The following is a 12,362-nucleotide window of genomic DNA, read 5'->3' on the forward strand; positions in this document are numbered from 1 at the left end:
CAACATCACACATGCATGAATATACAAATGACATTTTAACATAAGATACTGTAGCGGCAACTTCTGACACCAAATCTAACAGCGACACCAAATGTAGTGGGAAGAGGTAGAAGGCACCATATTAAGACTCATCTGAGCTTTCGAAGTGAAATGTTGTTTCCAACTACAGTGCCACATTCCCCTCAGTCTGCACCACCGGATCCTGCAATGCTGAGGACGCCACCTCAGTGACCTGTCAAGCGCTCTGCTACTGTGTCAGCCTCGTATGGCTGCACTGATATGATGACGTCAGGGCTGTGCCGCCGGCCAAATCAGCAGCCTTTGACCTCCACTGTCTCAGCGCCGCCTGCTGACAACTGCGTGTGTCCCTGCCAGCACAGCTTGGGTTACGGCGACAACAAGCACCTGCGATCTGGCTGGTGAATCTGCGTCCCTTATCCTGGATGTCTCCGGTGCATGTTGGTAGTCAAGACGACTGCCCACAGTAGTTAGCCGTAGCGTGACCCCCAACTGGCTGGCTGTGGGCCCTGCGTTTGCCACAGAGGGTAGAACCAGCGACTCGCAGTGGACTGGACTGCTGCTGCTCTGTGTAGCCGGGCATGTGACATGCCCCGCAGTACAAGAGAGCCGCCACACTTGAATGCGTTGTTAGTGAACCGGCACCTATTTATATGTGGCAGTGCGCCTCTGTTTTGCTAAACGCACCGCTCCGCATCACGTACTCGTAACACTTAGATTGGCCAGTGGACCCCTTCTGCCTCTGACTTGCGCCATGCAAACCACTGCGTGTGCTTTCTGGCGCTTCTACGTCCCTGTGGCCTCTATTTTACTTCGCAACTGCTGGTGAGCGTAACTCACTGTAAACAGGTCCGCACCAGGCTGTAACTTGTGCTCTCAGAAGTACTGCACCAAAGTTGACTTTTCCTAACCAAAACGGCAGTGCCACTACAGTACAGACACTGTATAAAAGCATATATTGTAATATTCAGTGACATTAAAAATTCGACTTACCTTACATATGAAAAGTCTGGAAAAGTCTGAGAACTCAAATTGTTCCGCTCTCCTTGAATGACCCATGCACATCTGCCAATAGGAAGCCTGAAGCAACACTGTTCACGCCTTGGCGAATCATTAAGTAACCAACAGCAAAACAGACACAACTGCCCTGAAGTGGACAAATTGCGAGACACAGGTGTGACGTTTCTCGTACACATTGAGGCACTTGAAAACTGCTGGTAGTCGAGGGGAGACAGGATTCGGTTGCAATTGTGGACGGGGCCATAATCAGTTACCATTGGTTGGCTTTTACAGTTACAGACATTTACTTTTAAAACAGTTTTTCCAGACTCAACAATAAACAAAAAATACCATAAATTATTAATGAAGGAATAAACAACTGTGTAAATAATAGAGTTTTAAGTGCGTTACAATTTAGCAAATCACCATAAAATAGAGATACAGATAATGTCTTTTTTTTTAAAAAAAAAAAAAAACAAGCCACTGTGATCAGGGCTGAAGACCTAACATGCCAAGAATGGCAATAAATTAAGAATGTTTAAGAACTCGCTGCAATTACAACTTACAGGTATTGAAATATTAAAAAGTAAGTGGCCAAAAACACAGCAGAATGTACCCAATGAATGGAATGGCAGTAAATAAGGTTATAAGGCTTAATGTTAAAATACAAATATCGAATTATGTTTTTAAAGTAAATGACCACAATCACAAATGGTTCAAATGGCTCTGAGCACTACGCGACTTAACTTCTGAGGTCATCAGTCGCCTAGAACTTAGAACTAATTAAACCTAACTAACCTAAGGACATCACACACATCGATGCCCGAGGCAGGATTCGAACCTGCGACCGTAGCAGTCGCGCGGTTCCGGACTGAGTGCCTAGAACCGCTAGACCACCGCGGCCGGCACCACAATCACAGCTGAAGGCCTTTCACGCCAGGAACGGCAATTATATAAAAATTTATAAACCTGCTGTAAAACAGCAAATGCAACAGCAAAAGTAAATTTAAAAAAAACAGGCAACTGATCCAGATGGTGCTCCAGGAATCGACCTCTGAGAAGTTCCGGCAACAAACACTTTCGCGAGCTATGAGATAGGCAGACAAGAGTTGCATTCACTTCACAGGATGGTAATTGAGAATAGTAGCAGTCTAACGAATGACTAATGATAATCTTGCTGAAGCTGCCTGACGTACGATAAACCAAATGCAACCATAGAGCAATACGCCAAAGACGCAACCAGCGATCTGCACTACGTCCCCAGAATACTGTGTTTAGAGCGCCCGGGACGAGAAAGGAACCACTACCACCACAGTAGAAGAATCACCCACCGGCCTACAATCAAGAAAGCTGTCAAAACTACACGCCTTACCAGACAGCAGCGGCAAGGCAAGGAAAAATACACTGCCGTTACATACTGCACATAACCCCCAGGGCAAGTAACTGGGGCGTTTGCGGCCACCGGCAAGAAAAATTACCGCTGGTTAAACGTAACAAATTGTAACAAGTTGAGCGCAGTAAATAGTAACAAGAACGCGAGGGAAGCTAATCAGATCCGTCTTCCCCAAGCACTCCACTCGCTGCTCTTCGCCTTGGCGACACTTCGAGCAGCAACACGAATCCAAGACACTGGAGAATCGCGAGACATCACAATGGTGGAGGTTTCTCTACTGTAATGCACTCATCTTAAAGCTTGCTGGATCCTGTTTACGACGAGGTCGTGCACCCTGGTGACCACAGCCCTTTCATGCGGCAGTCCATGAGTGCCGCCAGCGGTTCCGGCATGTTCTGGTACTGTGCAGACCTGGCTCCTGCTGAGTCCCCAACCAAACTGGCACACTCACACGGCCCGGCAAAGCAACGACGTCACCCCACAGATAGGGCAACAGTTACTACATACCGATAACCACCGCTGCTGCGACTAGCGGACAGGCAACGCCTCCAAAACCGAGTGGCACCAGTCAACACGAGAAGAAGACAAACAACCGTAACCATTCCAACCAAACGACAGCGTCTGCCCTCCAACAGAGGGTGGAAACCTACAAACAGCACCAACGCCAGCCGCAGCTCAGCTCAGCACTTCACACATATTTCTCAGTGACTTAAACCAAAAATTACTGTATTTACTTGTGTCACATCTCTTGCCAGGGTGCCATGTATCAAGAAGATTATGCCAACTGGTAATGATAAATGTTCTGAAATATCACAAATTGGGGTTTTTCTTTAATCAAGTACCAAATAAAATATTCTTCGAGGCCATAATGTCATATATGTCGATCTCTCAGTTTTCCTCCGAAGACGCTGTAGGGAAATTACACTTCTCTGGCAGAAGTTTCGTCGATTGCGGAAGATTTCGTTACTGTTTTTACATGTATGGTGAAGCTCACTATAAAAGTTCATATGATATTAACAGAATCTTCCGTCGGTTCTTGGTAGAACAACATTATAATAATAATGTCTTAAGTAGTGGGATAAGAGGGCTCTGACCCCAATTTTGAATCAAACAGACATGCAAATTTGTGAAATTAGTCATTAATTACCCCACTCCCGTCCTCACCCTAGCCCCAGATGGCGTCATGTGTTTTCCCCAGCTGGCATGTGGGTCCTCTCCCCTCTCCCTTCTCACCTCTTCCATCCCCCCCCCCCTACCCACCCCTCATGTACTCTGTTGGTGGGAATTTCTAATTTTGGCGGGAATTTAGAATTCTGGTGTGAATTTCTTAGCTCTATGGGTATGCTGACGTCCCAGCCCCGTACCCTTCCGCAAAAACAGGTGGGATATTCAAATTTTCGGATACTTTCTTTTCTTCGCTCACGTGACCAGAATTGGTGGGAGAGGTTCAGTCTATGCCGAGCTGCAGTTGTTGAAGCATCAGGAAGTGTTTGATAATCTCGTGAATGTGAACGGCAGAGCAGTTTTCAATAGCTGTATTACCTTCAAGCATTCGAAGGAGCACTGTAGCCACATTTCACTATATGTGGGATGGAAGGCCACGATAGGGGAAGAGTGTAGGAGAAAGAAGCAGAAGAATTCGGTTCAGTGGATTGTGGCAATGCAGAGGAATGGAGCAATGATGCATGTTATGATACATGCTCAGGAACATGTGCTAACGGCTGAGATATTCCACATGAACCTTTCACTCTTCCAAAAAGCAAGAGGTTGGCTGTTGATGCTAATTCGCTGCAGTGGAAACGTATTCTTGTATGTGATGTATAGCAAAGAAGAGCTTCAACTGTTCACCCTGATCCACTGTCCCATTCACCAACCCATCCCCTAATCCCATCGTCACTGGCTCACCATCCTTGCTGCTGTGTAGAACGTGTTGTGTCAAACAGCCTTTGTTGTCTGAGTGGTTCTTAACAGCCATGTTGCCTGTAACAGCCGAGGACTGCACCCATAGCCTCATGCAATCAGAATGGCAAGGAGTTATATGAGATGAGTGCCTGAAGAAGAGGAGGAATACTGTCCAGCCGATAATGGCTGTACAGCAGAATGGTATCAAGATGTATTCTGCAAGTCATGCCGACCGAAGCTGTTGTTATATGCTGTTGTTATAACTGTTCGGCATTTTTCAAATTTTTCCACCTCACAAGACACATCTGCCTCCGATGCAGAGGACCAATGAACTAGTCTAGTTCACAATTATGACACCAGAGGAGCTTGAAATTGACGGTAGCCAATAGAATGCAGCATCCGATCGCACTGTGTATATAAGTCGGGTCCAACAACTATGCAGCGCCTGTCAGTCACCATGAAGCGCCAGCTGAGATCGTCCAGCGCTGCCCAGCCACAGCAACAGCAGACTAGGAGGCAACCACGGAGAAGTGTGCACCCCTTGCTTAATGTCTGTGTTTACTGTCATGTGAGGAGGATGAAGTCTTTGTGCTGCTATTATCGCTTGTATCGATTCGTCTTCTTCCCTCGTCAGTGAATGTAACATCCTCCAGCCTGTCGCTGCCTGCGGCAGCGACGTGTCCCAGCCCGTCTGGACTCGCAGCAGCGGCAGCAATGGTTCAAATGACTCTGAGCACTAGGGGACTTAACATCTGAGGTCATCAGTCCCCTAGAACTTAGAACTACTTAAACCTAGGACATCACACACACCCATGCCCGAGGCAGGATTCGAAACAGCGACCGTAGCGGTCGTGCGGTTCGAGACTGTAGCGCCTACAACCGCTCGGCCACCCCGGCGGGCTATTGGTTTAGAAGCATCCACAGACAGAGACTGGTGTGATGCGATAGATATCGAGAATGCAGTTGAAAGTGTTAAATTGGGGTTTATGAGAGTGGACTGGGATGACCTTCGTCACGCAAACGCCTACATCAAGCAGCATTGACCGCTGAGTATCATCTGAGCCGTCCTCATCTGGACATTTGCTGTGCTGCTCTATCTCTGTCCATTACAGTAGTGTAGAATGACTCTGCACTCCATGTGAAATCGGGTGACACTACAATTTATCTAGAGCACTCCACCGTTACAAACTTGTTTGGTCTACAGATAGTGCTATCCATCGTGTTGGAAAGACTGAACAGATGGTTGTCACATACTAAAGCGGTCGACAATGTAAAATGGTGCAGGATATTCGAAATTCTGAGAAAAGTAGGGGTAAGCTATAGGGAGAGAGGGGTAATATACAATATCTAGAATAGCCAAGAGGGAATAATAAGAGTGGACGACCAAGAACGAAGTGCTCGTATTAAGAAGGGTGTAAGACAAGGCTGTAGCCTTTCGCCCCTACTCTTCAATCTGTACATCGAGGAAGCAATGATGGAAATAAAAGAAAGGTTCAGGAGTGGAATTAAAATACAAGGTGAAAGGATATCAATGACGCGATTCGCTGATGACATTGCTATCCTGAGTGAAAGTGAAGAAGAATTAAATGATCTGCTGCACAGAATGAACAGTCTAATGAGTACAGAATATGGACTGAGAGTAAATCGAAGAAAGACGAAGGTAATGAGAAGTAGTAGAAATGAGACCAGCGAGAATCTTAACATCAGGATTGATGGTCACGAAGTCAATGATGTTAAGGAATTCTGCTACCTAGGCAGTAAAATAACCAATGACGGACGGAGCAAGGAGGACATCAAAAGCAGACTCGCTATGGCAAAAAAGGCCTTTATGGTCAAGAGAAGTCTACTAATGTCAAATATAGGCCTTAATTTGAGGAAGAAATTTCTGAGAATGTATGTCTGGAGTACAGTATTGTATGGTAGTGAAACATGGGCTGTGGGAAAACCGGAACAGAAGAGAATCGAAGCATTTGAAATGCGGTGTTACAGACGAATGTAGAAAATTAGGTGGACTGATAAGGTAAGGAATGAGGAGGTTCTACGCAGAATCGGAGAGGAAAGGAATATGTGGAAAACACTGATAAGGAGAAGGTACAGGATGATAGGACATCTGCTAAGACATGAGGGAATGACTTCCATGGTACTAGAGGGAGCTGTAGAGGGCAAAAACTGTAGAGGAAGACAGAGATTGGAATACGTCAAGCAAATAATTGAGGACGGAGGTTGCAACTGCTACTCTGAGATGAAGAGGTTGGCACAGGAGAGGAATTCGTGAATTCGTGGCGGGCTACATCAAACCAGTTAGAAGACTGATGGAAAACAAAATAGGAACAATGCGAAGTAACTCCATACAAACAGTGTGCATGTAGACGATTCTGAACACTGAGTAAATATGGAACCTTTGGAAATTAGTGTACTGCCAATAAGTTTGAGATAAATACATGATGTTAAGATGAAGAAAGAACCTGCTGATGTCGTGCATCCTATGTATGATTACTGAATGGAAATGTATCTAATCATTCACGTGCTTTATCTCTTATCTCTCATTATATTGGTATCATTAAATCTATTGCTACCAGTATTTTCACTGAAAAAATGCAGGAGCGAAAGTTATCTCAATCAACTAAATTCTCTGTAAAAGCCCATTGCATGCCAGTAGCTGACATAGTCGGTACCATGGCAGGGCATTGTGTTCATTATATCTACAAAAACCCATTGAATGCCAGTAGCTGACGCAGTAAGTATGATGGCAGGGTGGGTCAAGCATCGAGACGTTTTTGTAAGCAACTGAAGGTTTATCGATGTGCAAGAAGGCCGAAAGAAGAATGGCACACTCCTGTCTGACGACATACATGCAATAATTGAAGGTCCATCCAACTGTTGCAAGAGGAATCTTCTCATGTCGCTGCTAACACATCTGGATGAAGCCCACTTTGAGCATGTCTGTCTATTTTCAAAACACTGTTTCAGTCCAAATACCAACTATTACAGGAGATATCGCAGATAGTAGATTGTGTGACGTGCACAGCACTTGGAGTGACATACAAAGCGCTATTACAGGAGATATGGCAGGTAGAAGATTGTGTGACTTACACAGCACTCCACTGAAAAAAGACGCCAAACACAGTGTTCATATTTGATGATGTTGCTGTAGAAAACCAAGATCAATTTCGGCGATATTTCTGTTTCCATCGCCATGTATTTTTATCTGCGTAAGACATATTCCAGAATCCCAAGGCAACTGGAGTGGGATAATCCAAACCAAATTATAGCATTCACATAGGGCAATCTGAATTTAAAACACGTTTACCAGTCTCATGTAGGAACCGATACTTCGTTGGATGACTTTGTAAAGATACGTACAGAATGCTGGAATGACTCACACTATTAATTTCTCGTTATTGATATATAGCGGTTATTGATATACAGCCGTGGAAAGAGGTGAGTACATCAATATCGGCATCAACATGGATAAATTCAAACGGTTGGGGCTCAGTCTGATAGGATGGGTGTGCATAGACAAAACAATCGGTCGTACATGGACGCAAAAGTTCGATCTCTTGAAAGTAAAGTTGGAGGCATACGCAAGTAACTAGAGAAGTAATGTCATATCCCTCTCAGACCGAACTATACACTGAATGATTGGGTTAATGTAATCTAAAATAAAGTAAACGACTTAACTAAGGGGAAAGGGGATATTATTTGAACACGATAATACGATTAAAAAGAAAAAGATGACTTAACATGACTGCCAAATATGCAGCAACCAGTCTCAAAATCATGTTTTAATTTATTCACTTTTGCAAATCGATTTCAACTGATTAACAGCCATCATCGGTGCTTTCAACCAATATGTGCCCTGAATAGTATTACTGTCTTAAGCAGTGGTCAAAGACAGACATTATGTTTGACCTCTGCTTAAGACAGTAATACTATTCAGGCCACATATTGGTTGAGAGCATCGATGATGGCTGTTAATCAGTTGAAATCGATTTGCAATAGTGAATAAATAAAATATGATTTTGCGACTGTTTGCTACATATTTGGTAATTTTATGGTTTACGGTCGCTGCACAACTTGGGAACCACATGGAGCCCACCATTCTATACAAGATTACCATGCAGCCTACAGCTTATATGAAAAAACAATACAGATAGGGATAAGGGATAGGAAGAACACCTTGTATAGTGAACGTTAATTTCCAAAGATCCATAAAAACTGTAAGCTCTGGAAATGTATCGTGAAATATTGCTTCTGACTGATCTGCATACGAGTGCAAAAAGACAAAGCAATGTAAAATACAAGTCCTATATCGGATGTGAAAGAGATAGCAGCGGTGTTGGTACTGACATTCAGCATAAAAGAGTTTGTAATTCATTCCCGCAGTATATATTTCTTATATATTACTACAAGCTAGTGGGCTAACAGATCGGCAACGGCCGCTCACGGCATCAGCTGCAGCTGGTGATACGGCTCATTCGATTGAAGTTTTTACAATAATCTCTGAACTTAGAGAGAGAGAGAGAGGTATCATAGAATAAGTATGCAGACAGTAGTTCGAGAACTGCACAAACCAGCACGCGAAACATATCCTTGAAGGCATGTTATGATTAAGGCATTGGACAACCTTTGGCAGGCAGATCTTCTCGACATGAGCGAATATTCAGGACTGAATAACGGATTCAAATATATTTTAATGGTCATTGTTTCTTATTCTAAATTTGCCTGGGTATTACCCGCGAAAGAGAAAAGAGGGAAGGATGCCACGCATGTGTCTGAGCGATTGCTGCAGATGGGGAACAATGGAAGCCCATAGAGCCTTCAAACAGATCAGGGCGGCGAGATTAACAATAGGTATTTCAAGACTGTGGTGGAGCGGTATGGAATACATCACTTCTCGACATTCGGCCATCTGAAGGCGAGCGTTGTGAAATATCTGAACAGAACAGTGAAAGTCCAAATGTAGATGCCATTCAATCTTCATGGCTCACGCCAACAGATCGATATCCTCCCGCAAATAATTGCACAGTATAATGAAATCAAACATTGAACAATAAAAATGAGATCAATCGATGTTCGTGACAATAGACATCTAGATACAGTACACAATCGTATTAAACTGCTAGATCCACGCAAACAGCAATGTAATGTGGGTGATTTAGTACGTATTTCAAGACACGAGGCAGAATTTGAGAAGTCATACATATCAAACTGGTCAGCCGAGATCCTCACAGTTTCTAAAGTGCAGAGAACAAATCCTAGAAGCTACCTCTTAAATGACAGCAGTGGCACTGATTTGCACGATGCTTTTATACAGAAGAGTTACAGAAGAGCTCAGATCAAGATGTGTAGCTCACAGAGAGGGTCACACCGAGTCGGGGGAATAGAGCGTTGGTTAAATGGCATGGGTTTCCCGTATCACAAAAGAGGCGGACCGACGCTGACGATTTGTTATTGAACAGGGTGCGCACAACGCAGCCATACCATGTGTGATAGCAGACACATCAGACGAGGAGACGATATTCTCGACAAACAATCAGAGCAGCCGAATTACACGTCCTGAATGTAACTGCTGTGGGCCTGAACCAAAACTTCAAAAACGATTGCCACGCGGTGATGGGATAAATATGCTCGACAAAGCGTGTATGGAACACGACATGATATTCATAGCAATTAAAGATCTTCAAACCACCTATCGAACTTCAGCTGATAAAGCTAAGGGAATACGTGCGAGAAGGGATGTTGGTACAGGTCAAAGCATTGCAGCATTTACAGTTGAAAAGACTAAATTTGGTAAAGTTAAGTTGAGATTCAGTGTAAAGAAGTACAGCCAGGTTTTGAGCTCTGCACGTAGGGCGCTAAGGAAGAAGATGAGGACCAAAGGATTCACGAAAAACTACAGCTTAACAGCGATGTATGCGGCAAAAAGCGCCCTGAAGCAGAAAGGAGCGAGAAAAAGAAGATCGATTAAACGCCCACAGGGTTCTACCAATATACAAGACGTCGGGTGGAATTATTCATTTTTTCATTCCTGCCCTAGCTGGTCTGTAGCCGGTGCGTTTATTGGCTGGGGGTGTTGCGGCTATTGCCAAGAAATTCAAGAATGCACAGGACCCTCAGGAGCAACTGCAGAAGGGACGAAGACATAACCGCATAATGGAGGCAACAGCCATTAGAAAAGGGCTCTACTTGAAACCATACAAGAAAGAGCTAGGTCTCTCCATAAAGAAAAGTTCCCTAACAGCTCTACCAGATAGGTAGGCATCCATTCAAAGTTGATGTTTAGATGCAGTGTCGTACACTCTCACTTTAAAAGATTAATCGTCAGCACTACGTGTGAATTACTTCCAACGAACTGATTTAAGCATTGGGGATTGGAGTATCACACTGATTGGACTGGAGACATATAACACCATCCCAAATATTACAGAGGTTAACAATTAACTGCATCTCAAGACAATTGGTGAAAATGAAATTGTGGAAATTGGGCCTGCTGCCTATGACATAGACGATTTAAACGAAGTTTTAAAACAGTCATGAAAAGGCACTAAGGTCCGTGCAAGCGGATCACTCAACATGTGACGCCGTACGAGCCTCATATGTACCCTGTCGAGCTCGGTAACAACACTAAACACGAACAATATTAGTGCAGCGCCAATTCTAAACGTGACAGACAATTGCAGTTCTAATGATTTACATACTAGGTGATAGTTCATAATTGTACGAAGTTACTCTGGCATCCCAAACTGTCTTGTGAATGCTTCACATTTTTGTCAGACATTGTAAACCTTATATACATATTTGTTTGTTTGATCTTTTCCACCGTTTACGACGATGTGTTACTTCTTCAGTACTGGAACTTTCTTCCCAATAATTCATTATTCTCTCGCTCCTGCTAGGTCTCCTTGCTTCTGTGATCTTAATTGTGGTTCGAGCACCAGGCCAGGTACTATCGTATCCCACAGCTGGAATATCCTGCAGCGCAGTACAGGGACTTTTTCAGTTGTTCCGGCTTTCCAGTTCCCCAAATTTGTTTCATCCAATTGTCCCCTGTAACGCAAGTGGTGTTCATTACGTTCTTGGTCAATGTCTTGTCTTAAACTGTCATGAAGTGCTGGCAAATTTCACTCTTTTCTTTCGTATCATGCTCGACATTCTCATACAGTCCTGCCTTGAACTGTGTATCCAGATTTCAGCTCGTACTTTTATGCCCAAGTGTCTATCAAGATCTTTCGTTTCCGTCAGTGCTTTCTCAGTTTACAGCTCGAATTATATGTATCGGTTGTCATCCTGTCTTACCGCAATCTGTCTCACAAGAGTACACGTGTAGAATTTAAACATTGTTCAGAGGGTCCAACACGTCAATAATACAAATACTGCAACGCAACCAATCCCTTGGTAACTGTTTGGTGTAACAGTCATATCTGATAGGGGTTAGGAATTGGGAAACCGGTAACAGAAACAAAGTAATTTCATGGACGCTACCGTTTTACAATATCGCTTGTAATGAAACGTGCAACTTAAGTTGTGACAAAAGCGGTCTCGTTGTCGTCACATATCATACGGTTCGAATGTTGTTCAAAAGGTAAAAGTAAACACCGATAAAGAACCGGCGAAATACGGCAAGGGAAACGGAATATAAGAAAATGTTTTCCTCTTTTTGGCGCATTTTTCACGAGAGTTTCCTTTTTTTACAGAGCTGTATGAACTTTCAGAATAAACGGCCAATATCGAAAAAAAGAAATGGAATGCAATCTGTATTGAAGACGAGACGAGTACTCTATTGCATTTGGAATAAGGCTCCGCTTTGTTTGTTACAAATTCATGTAGGGGTCCGTCCTCTCCCGTTGCATTTACTCTCAGATTGCCGTGTGGTTATCACCAGGGACACGCGAGAGAACGCTGAGGTTCGAAAACCTTTGCCTACCAGCAGCGGTCTGCAGTGAGGGAGTCTGCGGAGGTGGGAGGCAGCGGGTGGCAGGCGCTGCGCGCCGTAACAGGTAGCAGCAAACAGCAGGCAGCTGCTTGAGCCAGGGGTGCAGCAGCCACT

Source organism: Schistocerca piceifrons, chromosome 2 (assembly GCF_021461385.2).
Source record: "Schistocerca piceifrons isolate TAMUIC-IGC-003096 chromosome 2, iqSchPice1.1, whole genome shotgun sequence".
NCBI lineage: Eukaryota > Metazoa > Arthropoda > Insecta > Orthoptera > Acrididae > Schistocerca > Schistocerca piceifrons.